The following is a 16,287-nucleotide window of genomic DNA, read 5'->3' on the forward strand; positions in this document are numbered from 1 at the left end:
CTACGTCATCACCATCCAAACACAACAATCACACACACACACACACAAAAAAAATTGAGTTTCTTTTAAATATCCAAATTGTGCATTAAAGCAGTATGTACTTTTTTTGGTGTCATTTGGTCAAAAATCCATAATCATCTTTGAGCATATTGTAATCCAAAGTGTTCTCAGTGGACAGTGAATCTCTTCTCCTTCTCCTGGCTCTGTAAATAAAGTTTAGAAATCCAGGAGCGTGACGCTGGGTGTCAGCCAATCAGAGGTCTTTCTACAAACAAGTGTGCTCCATGGGCTGTTTTGGGCGTTACTATTGGCTGCTCAACTGAAGTCAGGGGCGTGTTTACGTACCAAGTTCAATGGTGTACGTTCCAGCAGCAGTCTCCATTGCGCAACAGTTACACGGCAAATCAAGAGGAAAAATGCAGACTGAGGTGGAGAAGCAACAGTTTAAAGGCACAAACATAATGAGGAGGAACGGACCGCTTTGAGGATCCCAGTGATTGCGGAGGGTCCACCCCACACACTGGTGTTAGCGGGAGAGTGATAAACACAATAAATTGTGTGTAAACCAAGAAAAGCTTATTCAAGGTGAATTCATTTTCTAGTCTGAATGTGTAGAGATGGTGAGATCACAACCGCTTCTGAGAGCTGTGTTGGGGGGTAAGCTGACGTCAGCAGCCGCTGCTCAGGACAGTAACTACAGAGTGTTACGTGCATTCATGTTAGAGTCTCTAAAACACCAGAAAACACTCACATAAAACTAAATAAAGTCACTATGTTTCTGTTGAGAAAGAAAGTCGTCAAAAGCGTTCACAAAAGACACCGGTAAGAGAGGTTAAGTTTCGGTTTCAAGCGGAGAGAGGATTCTACATACTGCAGCTTTAAGACCTGCAGTGTAAACGTAGTGACAGTGTACTGTAGACGTAACGGTAATTAACGGTGTTTAGATTAGCTGTATAGCAGAGTGATATGATCCGTGGTGTTGCTCTATATCAGCACACTTGGAATGTCTGTCGTCCAATCAAATCACTTGGTCGGAACTGACTGTTGTATAATATGTCTATCTGATTTAAAAACCAAAAACGAAAAAGCTTTAAACCATTTTATTGTTCCTGAACCCTCAGCTCCCTGTGTGTCAGAAGACAACGCAGTAACTCGCTCATCATTATCTGCATCCGGACACTCCCGAAACCCACCTCACAGCTGGGATGTGTCACTTCCAAACAGTCCAAGTCGAGGGCAAACTTAATCCCAGCAGGTCAGCAAACTGTCTCACATCTGTCCTCTGAGGCAGCGTCCTGTCAGATCTAACAGATAGCGTCCGTGCTATGAAACGCTGCAGTAAACTGTGTTTAAGCACATGAAACCATTAGCCTGTCATGACGGCGCCCAGCTGCTCCCGAGGTGCTTTTAACCCACGTTTAACGAGGTTTCGGCACAGTTACGGCGTCAAACAGAAACCTGATTTTCATCCTGTCACCAGCTAATATGTCAGTCATTTTTAAATCGTAGACTTCACACAAGGAAAAGCATTTCAGCGGTTGAATCCCCAAGTATCGTGTTACAGAGTCGTTATGGTCGATTAGTGAGCACATAATACGTAAAAATGTGGTATTTTATTTTGTCATGGAGCATTAATTTTCACTGAATAATTTAAACAACATGTTAAAGCAAAGGTTTATATAAAAACATGAGAAAGTATCATGCATTGCTATCGTTTCTTTACTGGCAGATACCATGTGACTTTGAGACGACCTGTGATTCGTTATTGACAAACGTGTCATTGACCAAGTTTTTATTATTAAAATAAAAATAATGGTGGGACTCTTTTTCTAGTTTGGTTCTGTTTCTCTGTCTCTGTGTGTGGGTCATAGCTTCTTTTTGTGTAATGCACCCCCCTGCTGGCCCCTGTTCAGCCACCAAAGTAAACACACAATATGACTTCAAAAACATACCAAAAAACTACAAAAATACACAGTCACGTATACAAACAAACAAAATTACAGAATACAAAAAAATCCCCCCCCCCCAAAAGAAAGTTACTGCAAAGTACATACATTAGAGAAATACACAAAAGCACAAGAAAAACACACAATAATGACAAAAAATACATAAAATGACAATAAAATACATAAAATGACAACAAAAATACACAAAATTACTCCAAAAAACATGCAAAATTTTAAAAGATACACAAGAGAACAACAAAATACACAATACTGACAACAAAACAGACAAAATAACAATAAAAATACACAAAAAGTTTCAAAAAACACGTAAAATTACAACAAAAATAGACAAAACTCCCAAAAACATATATTTAAAAAAAAAAAATTACACAAAAGGACAACAAAATACATGATAATCACAACAAAGTACACAAAAAGATTCCAAAAACACAATAAATGACAAAAGAAAGACAAGAGGAGCGTCGAGAGGTCCCGCTGCACATCCTTCGCCTCCTGTGTGGCGCGTTTTAAAGCTGTATGTGCGGTGGACGGCGCGCGTGTTGAGAGTTCAAGCTTTTGACGTGTGTCCGGCGTCTCCAACGTGGCCGACGCTAGAGTTGTGATTGTTGAACTTTTGGAGCATATTAGTGAAAGCTGCTATAATTCATCAGCATCTACTTAGTCAGCCTCAGAATAGACTTTAAAGTTCTGCTGCTGGTGTATAAATCTGTGAATGGGTTTGGTCCAGAATACATCAGTGACATGTTAGTCAGGTATGAACCCAGCAGGTCTCTCAGATCTATGGACACAGGTCAGATAGTGGAGCCCAGAGCTCACAGTAAACATGGTGATGCTGCTTTTAGTTGTTATGCTGCAAAGAAGTGGAACAAACTGCAGCAGAGCTGAAGTCAGCATCCAATGTGAACATTTTTAAATCAAAGTTAAAGGAACTTTTTTTCTCTACTGCATATGATTGAGAGAGAGATTTTTAGTCATGTTGTTGATGTCATGATGATTTTACTGATGATTTTAATTGATTTTTACTGATGATTTTAATTGATTTTACTGATGATTTTAAATGTTCTTATTGATTTTAAACAATTGAATGTTTTATCGTGTAAAGCACATTGAGTTGCCTTGAGTATGAAATGCGCTATACAAATAAATTTGCCTTGCCTTGCCTTAGCGCTACGAACTCTTAATAACTTCCATAAGCGTAGCACATCATCCAGGTGAACAGGCTGCTAAGAGGAATACCTCTACAGTGATGATGTCATCAGTCCTACCTCTACAGTGATGTCAGAATTCTACAGAATTTCATGGCTGGTCATGAAAATAACTGTATTAGCCCCCCTATTGAGTCATTTTGCCATTCACATTGTGCATTTTCCCCAAAATATCAAATTTTTCACCAGTCCTAATATGCGTTAAATTTTTCATGAGTTTTTAAATGTGTTTAGACCCTCAAAAATTTGATCAAATTTTTTGTAGAATATTAATAAAAATGAGGGGCATTACAATAGGGTCCTACACACCATTGGTGCTTGGGCCCTAAAAATACATAAAAGAACATAAATAAACAAATAGACTAAAACACACAAGATATACTGCAAAACATACAAATCCTTTGTTCTTTCCTGTATAAAAGTTGCTTATCTTTGCTTTAGATTTTATCCTCATTGATAGATTCACACTTTTCTCATTGATTTGGTGTTATACATATTTTAAAAAAAGGGGTAAAAAGTGTATAAGAGGCAGTAATTGGCAGAGCAGTGTTAATTTTGGCGCTGTGTTGACGCTCTGGTCTCACTGGGTAGTATCAGGTGTCGGGTATGTTGCACACATGTTTATAGAAAGCAGCCCAGATGTTTCATTGGGAGATTTATCAGCAGCCGAGCTGAGGTTGTGCAGATACCACAGCTTTCAGCCGTGAACGCCGTCAGCGCACGTTGGAAATTCTTCCAGGGACGTGAGATTTGAGGAGCGTCGATACCGAGCCGTGAATAGCAACAGCTCCTCCCTGGGGGGCCATAACGTCAAAGACCGCCCTGATCAAGCCACTGAGAGGTGTTGTTTGTTGAGGGAGTGTGGAGTGTTCATCTGTGTGTGAACAACCGCCCTCTGGAGGCCTCTTCTCTCTCTCTCTCTGTAAATTGGTTTGTGGAAGCGAGAAGGAAGTGTGAAAGAAAGAACAAAAAAAATGTGGACTACAGGGAGACAAATTAGAGAAAAATGAAGAGATCACAGACGGTTAAGTTTAAACATGTCAAACAGTGCATCCAATCAATGAGAATGTCTATTTGACACGCACTCTGTTTAATAAAGCTGTCAGTGAAGTCTGATTCATTTATTCCTTCAGCACCAGCTGTTTGTGCTGGTATTTCTGGAACATTCCATCCTTTACTGTCAAACTTGCACACATTTCACTCTGAATGCAAATATTTCCTTTTATGGCCAAAGATGTTCTGTCATCTGTGGCAAAATACTCTGACTACATTAGGATTATTACTCCAATCACATAGCACTTCTAAATCTACGGTGTGGATAAGTTGAAGTTTTATTGTTTTTATAAATGTATTGTAGTAAGCAGTGACGTGCCGTCAGGGTAGGCAAGGTGGGCAGTGCCTACCCAAGGGTGAATTGATATTTTGGATTATTTGTTTTAATTATAATATAATTATAAATTATTTATTTTTCCATTTCCAATAGCCTACAGTAGCCTACAGGTCCCCAAGATGACAACCATTTACGTCCAAAGGCAGCTCTCTACGCTATGCTAAATGCTATACATAAGTTCACAGTACATTAGTGAATAGATGCCATGTGACCACTGCTGCTACGTTCTCTAGCTAGTGGGCGGGACAACACTACAGCCAGGATGACAGCGCTAGAGATGATAGAGAAACTTTTTTTTGAAGAAAAACAACAGCTTTTAAAAGATGGGAGACCAACATCTGAGTTACCAGAGCTTCAGAAAAGGTAAGATCAGAACATGTTTCATACTTTCTACAGTGAATGGAACAAAAGGAAGGATTGACTTTGTGGATGCTCCTCTCTGAGGTTGTTCAGAGTTGTTGTCTTTTTCTCCGTGTTTCTGTGTCATGAGATAGATCTTGTTGGGAGAGTATGGAGGCTATATTAAATAATTGTTTATGTTTCTTTAATGGTGTTTTACAATGTTGATTTGTTAGATGGCTAAATACGTGTTCATGTGGCTCTTGGTAGGTTTTTTCTTTCTTTTTGACTTTTTAGATTTTGAATTGATTTGAATTGAATTAACACCTGCCAGCAGAAACATATGAAACTGTCATTGGTGGTCTCGATTTGTAACGTGCCTACCCAACCCTAGTGGTCATGGCACGTCACTGGTAGTAAGGAAGAAAAACCCAAATTGTATTTGGGAATACGACTTAAAGCCTGGAGCGACTTCACTGTGGAATTTATGGCATAAATCACACATTTTACAGAAAGTGACCAATAGTCTGTAGCGACCTATAGTTAATATGAATATACAGAATAGATAGAGAAGAGACTTTTACCACAGCAGGGGCCACAATAATTTATCGTCTGATATGATTCATGTCAGAAATTGAGCATCGTGTTAGTTCAGGCAGGCACGGAAGTCAAGCTAGCCAGCCCCGCCCGCTGACAGTAGCCATTCCCTAATCAGTTAATCATCCAGCTCATAATGTCTACGCTTCCCATTGGTTAGAGTGAGTCACGGTGCTGTATTTAAACAGTTGAAGCAGATAGCTGCCACCTCTGAACCTGGTTCTGTTGGAGATTTCTTCCAGTTAAAAGGGAGTTGTTTCTTCCTACTGTCGCTAAATGCTTGTTCATGTGGATTAGTTGGGTTTTTCCTTTTTCTTACAAAAATGTTATATTTTGATAGCGCGTTGAGATTACTGTCATAATTTGCGCCATATAGGGATTGAATTGAAGATACTAACGCCTGTGTTTCTGTTCCAGGGGGTCCTGTTGACCGCTCTCTCTGCTTATGCCTCTCCATGTATACCAAGGAAAAGTGAATGGGAGCTCCTTTCGCTTCGGGCTTTCCACACAGCTGCTGGAAAGGGCAGAGCGGTCCCAGAACAGAGCCTTACCGCTAAATCTAAATGCATGCTAAATAAAGCTATTTGACTAAAGTGATCCTGACTGAATTAAGAATAATGACCAATCTGAGCATTAACACAGGAAAGAACAATGAGTTTTTGTTGCATTTGCATACTTTTCTCTAAATTTGCAAATTCTAGTGTGTTTTTAGATGAATTATATGTGTTTGTGCTTTTGCTGTTATTTTGTGTGTTCTGGTTGTCAATGTGTGTGTATGGAGTAATTTTGTACATTGTTTATAATTGTGTGTTTTGTTCTGTGTGTTTTTGGAATCATTTAGTAGATTTTTCTTAAATTTGTCATTTTTTCTGTTGTTTTGTCTGTCTTTGAGTCATTTTAATGTGTATTTCTGGTCTTTTGTGTATTTTTTGTGTGTGTATTATCTTTTGTATATTTAAAGTCATCTTGGGTGATTTTAGTGGACATTTGTGTATTTTTGCTGTGATGTTTTCCTGTTACTTTGTGCGCGTTGTTTATTTTTTGTTGTTCTGTGTGTATTTTTAAATTATTTTGTACGTTCTTTTATTTTGTGCATTGTGTTCTTTTAGTTTATGTGTGTTTTTGTTGTCATTTTTTAATGTTGGAGTTGATTAATATTTCTGGTGATTTTTCTCTGTGTTCTAAAAATCATTTTGTAAATTTTCCTTTAATTGAGTGGGTTTTTTGGTTTTTGTGTGTGTTGTTGGAATCATTTTGTAAATGTTTCACTAATTGTGTTTTTGGAGTCATTAATGTGTATTTCTGGTGTCATTTTCTGTGTATTTTTGTAATTACTTTGTATATGTATAACTGTCTTGGCTGTTTTAAATATAAATTTGCTTATTTTTGCCACTTTTATCACAGTGGAGCCGCAAAAATATGTTTGTTTGGTCGATGGGCCACATTATCAACATTCATGTCAGCATTTAAAGTAATGAGCAATTTAAGGACACAGGAAACAAAGAGTTTTTATAGTAACGTTGTGTGTGTTTCTTTGTATGATTGTTGTTGTCTTGCTTGTTATGATATCATTTTGTGCATTTATGTTGTCCTTTTATGTTTTTGGGAGTCATTATGTGTATTTGTGTGTCATTTTGCCTATTTGTTAGTACTGTAAGTTTGAGTAATTTATTGTGTTTTTCTAGTATTGTTTTTTTTTTTTTTTGTCTTTTATTGTATTCTCCTGCAATGTTGTAATTCTTTATTATTTTTTTTGTATTCTTGCTATTGTTTTGTGAATTTTTCCACAATCAGGCTGAGGGCCGCATGTGGCCCCTAGGCCGCCAGTTGCCTGTGCTTTAATTTTTTTTTTTTTTTTTTTTTTGCACTATCAAATACTTTTCTAATGAATAATATGATTATTCCTCAAAAATAGCCAAGTTTATTTGATGACATGCGTGTCTGAGTGTCTCCCTCGAGTTGCTGCTCGTCCTGACAAATCAAATAAACTAAAATCAAACTAGACAGGCCTTATAATGGACGTGAACAATAGGACCAGATTACTTTACATTAACCACACCCAAACCAACATGTACTTGGAACATAAACACACATTTTGAGTTCATGTCAGTTACGTACTTCAACGTTTAGCCGCTCCCTTTTCTGTTCCACTTTCTTTCCATTAATGTTTGGAGAAATGTGGTCATTGAAGTGAACGCCTGAAGTTTAGAGCTGGACTTTCTGTGTACTGATGTTACATCACCTGTCCTAACTTATGCTCTAACCCTCGGCGAACACCAGATTAGATTAGGATCCTATCCCACAATAATAGTCACATTCATCTTACCTTATTTTTCCTCTAACTGTGAGCGGGCTCAGGAATATTCCTCACATTCATCACACTGACTCAATCTCTGCTTATTCTGCTGCATGTTTCTTCTTCTTCTTTTTTTCTCAAGCAGCAGCACTTTTACTTCATCATTACTTTTATAATCAAGCATCAGTTTATTTTGAGTTTTTCTTCTTGTCGAGTTTGAATCAAACCTTGCAAATTTGCGTTTCCAGATTGGGTTTAGTAGCGTGTCAGGGTTTAACGATAATGCTCCACACTGGCTCGTAGGGCTGTAGCAAAACACAGGCACATCTCAAAAAGTTAGAATATCATGAAAATGTTCAATATTTTTTTGTCACTCATTTCAGAAAGTCAAACCCATATATGATATAGGCTCATGACACCGAGTGAAATATTTCAAAACATCCTTTTTTTATTGATCTTATGTAATATTCTAATTTTCCGAGACACAGAATTTTGAGTTTTAATTATCTGCAAGCCATAATTCTCGAAATTTCAAGAAATAAAGGCTTTAAATGTTTCACTCTATGTGTCAAGTAGGTGGTCAGAGTGTCCCCAGGATTCTAATCATTCTATATTTACCTGTTATTAACCTTTGTACATGTTTGCTTTGTGTGTGTGTGTGTGTGTGTGTGTGTGTGTGTGTGTATATACAGTATATATATATATATATATATATATATATATATATATATATATATATTAGTTGTAAAAAAAAAATAAAAATTACCAGTCGTCCCTTAAATTGTAGCAAAAGTATGTCCCAAACACAATATTCAATAAACCACTAAAATACAGTAGAACAGATTTATAAAATACAAGCAATGGATATGGAGTCATTAGGTTTTTGCAGTTTTTTCAACCTAGGGGTCAGGACCCCGTGTCGGGTCAGCCTGGAATTAAAATGTGTGTGAAGCGAGGAGCTGTGCTCCTTTTTCTCCTCTCATAAACATAAACCACCAGTGAAAAAAGCCGGTATGATTAGCGGCTAATGCTATCCTAGCTCAGTGCCGACTTTCAAAGATGAAAACTGCAGAGAGAACTTTTACCTGCTACTACCACCTCCTCCTGATTCTCCTCCACGCCAAATCCTTCCTAGTCCGGTCCTGTTTATAAAGGCTGTGTCGTACAGCTCCAGGTGGTCACACACAGCTTCTACTCCATGGTTGAATGGGTGAACAGACCGGTGTCCGTGTTGACGTGACGTCATTGTCAGCAGCAAGAGTTCTTCGTTGCACAAGCAGTGGAAATCTCTACGGACACGTTGGCTCGTATCCAGACTAGTGCGCGCTGTCCGCTGAGTTTTTCTTGCTGTTCCAGCCGGGTAGTTTTCTCAGTGCATAACTACACACAACCAACTTATGAGTCTACGGAGCATCCACACGGTGTGTCCGCCATGTTGTAAACACTCTGAGCTGCTACGGGAAGCAGGAAGAGGGTCAAATGTCATTGTGCTGCTGCGGTCCTTTAAAACTTTTTTACTTCATTTTATTTTGTGAACCTTTGAATTTCGTTTTGTCGTTTTTTTTTTTCGCGAAATGCCACAAAATTTTGTTAGATTCTTACTAGCTATTTGAAGTTTTAGTTTTAGTTTTGTAATTTATAATCATTGCTATATATTCGTGTGACCTGGTAAGTCCACATAGGACTAGCTTGGTTTGCTAACCGTAGACATTTCATTGATGTTGGAAGTCTACGAAAGCAGGATTTGGACAGAGCCATCCAAAGTCCATCTCTCTGTTGTTAGCTTGTATGTTAGCCGCAGTGATTCCCAACCAGGGCTACTTGTAGCATTATTAGCCTGCATGCCAGAGCTAACTTTAGCAACCAGCTTTAAATAATACTAATAATTCAATCAGATATTTGCATATTTAGATGTAGATGATAAACCAGTGGAAAGCCTGTAGTCAAACTCGCAAAATATCAGCAGGAGAAGATGCTAACAGATTGATGTGATTTAGCATAGCTGGAGCTAATGGCTGCACATGTGTATTTATTTAGCACGTTTCACTGTCACAGCTTTACTCACAGATGGCTGCAGTCGTTGTTGGCGGAAGAGACGAAGGCACAGCCAAAGGCCACGGAGAGAATTCAGCTTTTCTCAGCAGTCAGCATTTCTGGAATGAATAAAAATTAAAAATGATGTAAACTTTTCTTGTGAGCCATTTGTTCCTTTGTTCTTCTTCTATTTGTCCATCGTATCTTAACTTCATCTGCTGTCATTCTTGTTTTCCCTACAGGACTGACTTTCTCACGGACAGCCATCCGTACGGTGTTTCTACTGCTTACATTCACATTTATCCATCTCCTCTTCCACCAACACAGCCAACATATAACTCTACTTAGCTTGAATTCACTTTGCTTCAACAAATGAGCAAAAAAAATTTCACTTGAATTGATGCCAACTAATCCCATTAATACACTTTAGATGATCGCTCCAACAAATGTCTCAGCCAATCAAAGTTCACGTATCATGTTGTCGTCACGTCAAGCTAACTCTTTGTATTTCTGCTCCCATAGAGCAGGGCTTCTCAACCTTGGAGTCAGGACACCATTTGGGGTCGCAAGGCACTTGGAAGGGGTCATCAAATGTCTTCAATAAACGACAAATATTTTCATCACTTTTTCTTGTCACATTTTTGCTCCTTTTAATGCATTTTTGCTCCATTACTCCCATTTCTGCCACTTCTCATTCAAATTTCAATGCCTTTTCTGCACATTTTTACCACTTTCAAGACATTTTAGGCACTTATAAACACTTTCCACCACTTTTTCCATCTAATGTCACAATATATTGACCCATTTTTGTCAATTTTAACCTCTTTTCACCATAATTCATACTTATTTTTGCCAATTTAACCGCATTCACGTGTTATAAATGTGGTTATTTGCCAGTTTAAACTAGTTGTTTTGACTTTTTTTTTTTTTTATTTCTGCCACTTTTTACCTTTTTTACCACTTTTTTTCTGAGTTTTTGGCCACTTTAATTATATCTGTGATTTTAAAATCCCATTTGACCACATTTCCTACAATTTTTGGCCTCTTTCAACCCATTTTATTCCTTATTTCTTTAAGACGACTATATACTATTGCACAAATAATAATGAACTTTCTGGATAGCTGTGGATGTTATTCAGATGAATAAATAAATGTGTTTATTACAGATTCATAAAACAATGGATCATCATGTTGCTGACTTTACGGATGGGCCCCAAAAATCTTATGGGGCCCCTTATAGATGACCCTGTCTGATCCTCCCTGAACCAAGAAGCCTGTGTCTCTGCTTTAAAAAGCATCTGCCCATCACGAGGCGTTCACTGCAGTCCGACAAATGCACACTTTATGTTTGATGATGCACGTCTCACATATCTCGCCCGAGGAGTCAAAGCAGGAAGTGCCACACCACCACTGGTATTGTGTGTTTCTGATGCTATGGGTGAAGTATTGATTACATTACTCTAAGAGTGGCAGATCATTGATCAACGGTCGGCCCTTAAGGATCCATTAGCTCCTTTGTTCAATAATGACTGCTTCTTTTGCTGTGCGTCCAACCAGCAGTAATGTCCCTGTTAGCTACTCCAAAGCCGCTCCAGCACAGAATCATGACAAATGGCCCAAACGGCCCGACTGGTGCCAGCAGCTTTTACCAGTCGACTGCCTCCCACTTTTATTCAATAGATGCGGTGCATTTAGATTGGTCAGAGTGCAGAAAAACACATGAGCGCATGTTTTTATCACATTATCAAAGAAACATGGCACGGCTAGCATTTCCGCGTCAACTTAACAGGCGTCGAGAGTCCGACTTTTACGATTCTAAAGCACGGTTTTAATCAAATGACGCTCGAAACACAAGATTAGGTTTCACTCTCACGTGGGCTTCATCGGCCCCCTGCAGGACAACTGTGTCATTACCACACGACTCTTCACTGGTTTCTGTTTAGGAAAAACTTTATAATGACATAAATCTGATAGACATAAAAAGATAACGATAAGTGTCAACAACGTAGCCACGTGCGCACATTTACACACAGCTTACGTTAATGGATTATTTAGCACTTTTTTCACGCTTCACTCAAGAATTAGATTCAAGTTGTAAAAAATAATAATAATATTGTGTAAATAATTTTAATTATAAAAAAATTATATACTAGAAAAATATTAAATTCATGAATATTTATTTTTAATACATTATGACAAAAATATCCGCAGCTGGTCTGTACTAAATTTTGATTTATTCAAACTTGGTTCAACACTAAAATTCTCAACATTTACCTAAATAAACCTGGTAGTAGAAATACACAAAATAGAATGTAATCAAGTAGCGACCCTGTGTAGGGTTAGAAAACAATGTTGTTGTTTTTTAACAAAACCCTGTCCATCTACAACCAAATAAACAAATCAGAGATCAGACGTGACTTCAGTCGACCCCCTTTATTGTGCATTAATGTCCTTGAAAATCTCAAACTAATAATTTAATTTTTTTGAAACATTTAAACAATATTACAAATATTACCTCCAGCAAACTCAAACTGTAATGAAAACTAATCAGATGATGATGATGATGTTTGTCAGCACGATGGTTTATTGCAAACAACACAATGGCTGTGTCCTGAGCAAAGTAAATGCGTAATAATAACGTAGATATTTATATTGATTTATTACATAAATTAAAATAAAAATTGGCCAAATGAAGAAAAGTCACACACGTCTGGGTGAAAGAGGACGTTTGATCACCCTAACTTCAACCATATGCATGTATTTGGTCGCTCTCTATAAACCATCACTGTTCTGAAACAGGTAATAGCAAAACATGGGCAACTCGTGGCCCGGGGCCCACATGCGACCATTGGTCTAATTTTATGCCCCTTCCAAAGTCAATGTATAAACTGACTCCAAAAACACACAAATTAACAGAACAATACACAAAAGGATGACAAATATACACAAAAGGATGACAAATATGCACAAAAATAACAGAAAAGTATATATAACAACAGAAATACCCAAAAATTCATAAAATGACAGAAAAATATACTGAACATCAAAAAACAAACAATTTACAAAACTAACAAAAAATATACCAAATGACAAACATACACAACAACAAAAAAGTACACGGAATGATGTAAAAATGTACAAAGCGACAACGTTAATACACAAAAACACACAGAATGACAGAAAAATACACAAAAAGAGAACAAATATACACAAAAATAATAGAAAAGTATACAAAACAATAGCAAATACACAAAAACACACAGAATGACAGAAAAATACTCAAAAAGAGAACAAATATACACAAAAATAACAGAAAAATATATAAAACAACAACAAAAATTCATAGAATGACAGAAAAATATACTGAACATCAAAAGACAGACAAGATTACACAAATTGATAAAACTAACAGAAAATATACCAAATAACAAAAATACACAACAACAAAAAGTACACGGAATGATGGAAAAATATACAAAGCGACAACGTTAATACACAAAAACACACAGAATGACAGAAAAATACACAAAAAGAGGACAAATATACACAAAAATAACAGAAAAGTATACAAAATAACAAAAAATACACAAAAACAAGAAAAATTCATAGAATGACAGAAAGGTATGCTGAACAACAAAAAATACACACGATAACTACAAAAATCTACAAAACTAGCAGAAAATATACCAAATAACAAAAAATATGCAACAAAAAAGTACATGGAATGATTGAAAATATACAAAGCGACAACAGAAATACACAAAAACACACGGAATGACAGAAAAATACACAAGATGACTAAAATAAATACACAAAAATAACAGAATATACCAAATAAAATAAATACACAGAAAAAGATCAGAAATGTCAATGAAAATAAACACAATAATGGGAAAAATACACAAAAGCACAACAAAAATACACAAAAATCACTTAAAAATATACAAAACAACATCAGATGTACAGAAAATTACTGAAAAAACATACTAGAGAGAGCAAAATACACAAAGTGGTTTCAAAAACACACAAAACTACAACAAAAACACACACAAACCCTTTGTCCTTTCTAGTGTTATTGCTCAGATTGGTCATTATTTTTGAATGTTGATCATGTGATCAGACCATTGCATGTGGCCCCCGCTGTGCTAACTGTGGCCCATCGTGGATGGGCTTAGAATCTAACGTTAGATCAAAGTGAACAAAGACACACTGAAGCACTGACTGGACGGAAACACAAAGAGGAAATAAACACATATGATCACAGCTGAAAGTTGTGATACAAACACCAAACAAACCAAACGAGCATCCACGTGCTAAAATCAACCAAAAATCATATATTTACTAAAGCAGTGAAAAATATTTCACTTTGGATTAAAGGGATAATCTTCAATAACAAACACACTCAAACTTTGGTTTTTTTTTTCTGAAATAACAAATAAAAAGACATTTTAAAACAGATCCAATAGAATTTTTATTTCTTTCTTTTTTTGAAAAGTAAAGACTAAGACAATTATTAAATTTATTAAATTACTATTTCATTTATTATATTAAAAATAACTATGTCACTTTTTGTTTTTTTATTAGTCGTAAACCTCACGGGTAGCGTACCGTTTATCTGTTTAATGGATGTTTGTTATCAGAGATGGCCTAGTTCAGGGCCTGCTCTACTGTAAATAGGCTAATACTCACCCAACCAGTGGAAAGTAGGTACTACAGGTTGGCCGGGCCGGCAATATTTATTATTTGTATATATATAATTATAACTATGTAGTCTCAAAAAAAAAAAAATCACATATGGCATGACAGCAAAGGACATGTTTCTTAAGACTAAAATTTTTATTTTAGGTATTTAGGACATATTTCAAAGTTGAAAATCCCACATATTGCAATTTTGTGGTAGAAATTGCTTGCAAATCTCACATATTGCACCTTTAAGTTTAGGGGATCTTTGCATATAAAAGTTAAACTTGGATAATATCAGCATATTGGCAAAAAGTTTATATCGAATATCCCTAGATGGCTTGTCCAGGAACTTCATGACATAAATTTAGAAGTTCAACAGTATTTTAACACCAGGAAATGTAAAAATGACCATAGTAGTTGATGGCACAAGAAGAACAACAGATTTATTTATTATTTTAAAAGTGTGGGTGGATAAAAATCACCAAAAACCCCATAATAATTATTAGGGTAGTTAAATACAAAGGTGTATGTTGTTATAATAAATAAAGAGCACCAAACATGTCGTGTCCTGGTTGTCACTGAGCTCAGATAAGCAGTGGCTGTTTGAATTTGGAAATACTGAAATAACTGAAAAGCTGCTGTGAGCTCATTATAACAGGAAACGCCATAAATTATCCTTCATTTTCCATCTTCACGGTGACACCATTTTTTTTTTTTTTTTTTTTAAAGCTCCTATTCACTCAGTGCTGATTTAATGTGCTTTTTAATATGACACACAATCCCCCTGCTTCATAGAAAACTCCGTGAAATGAAGAAATATGAGAATTATATCTGCTTATGTTTCAGCAGTAAAAGTTTATTAGCGGAGAATAACGACGAGTGAAGGAAAACAGATGGGAAATGAGGAAGAGGTCGCTGAGAGGGAGCAGAATGATTGGATTTTAGGGGACGGAGTGAAGGTCGTTTCATGTGGCAGGACAAAAAAAAAAAAAGAAAAAAAGAAAAAAAAAGAAAAAAAAGAAAGAAAATCCTTCAAGACTAAACAAGCGTGTTTGTCGCCTCTCCCAGAAAGGAAGGCAGCAGGTGCTGCTTTGGTTCCTGCTCTAGTGAGCTGTGTCTGTGGCTGAGTGTTTCCTCCCCCAGATGGAGCACAATGTGTGTGTGTGTGTGTGTGTGTGTGTGTGTGTGCGTGCGTGTGTGTGTGTGGCTGCCATGAGGACAAGGTGATTAGATTAGCAGCATCTGAGGCCCAGTCGGACGCCTGGCCGGGGTCCGTCGGAGGGTCGGGGCCCGGGCGGAGTCAGCCAGATAAAGTATAGTTCCCCGAGAGCCAACGTTTCCTCTCATTAAACAAGGTGACTGAGCAACGCGTCTGCCAGCAACGTTGCCGCAAAATTAATGATCTCACAGCCCAGGCAGGCGCTCCTGGCCTACGAAGATATACGAGGGACATTTATACCACAGAAGAAGAGGTCAGAGCCATGGTTTGGGACCGCTGCTCCCATCGGGGCTCTAGGGCCGATTACAGGTCACATGATCATTGAAATTATTATTATTATTGCTCAGAAAGCTGGGGAAATACATGTAAAACATACTGTATGTAGGTCTAAGGATGCACGATGAATTGATATAAAATCAAAATTAGATTATTCATTGAGGACGATTTTCAAAAAGTAAAAATTGGAAAATCAATTTTCCCATTTACGAGGGTAATCACAGCATGAGTCTCTCTCCCCGGGCCGTCTTTGGGCTGTGCCCAGGCGACGTGGAAAAGGA

Source organism: Gouania willdenowi, chromosome 12 (genome assembly GCF_900634775.1).
Source record: "Gouania willdenowi chromosome 12, fGouWil2.1, whole genome shotgun sequence".
In the NCBI taxonomy this organism is placed as follows: domain Eukaryota; kingdom Metazoa; phylum Chordata; class Actinopteri; order Blenniiformes; family Gobiesocidae; genus Gouania; species Gouania willdenowi.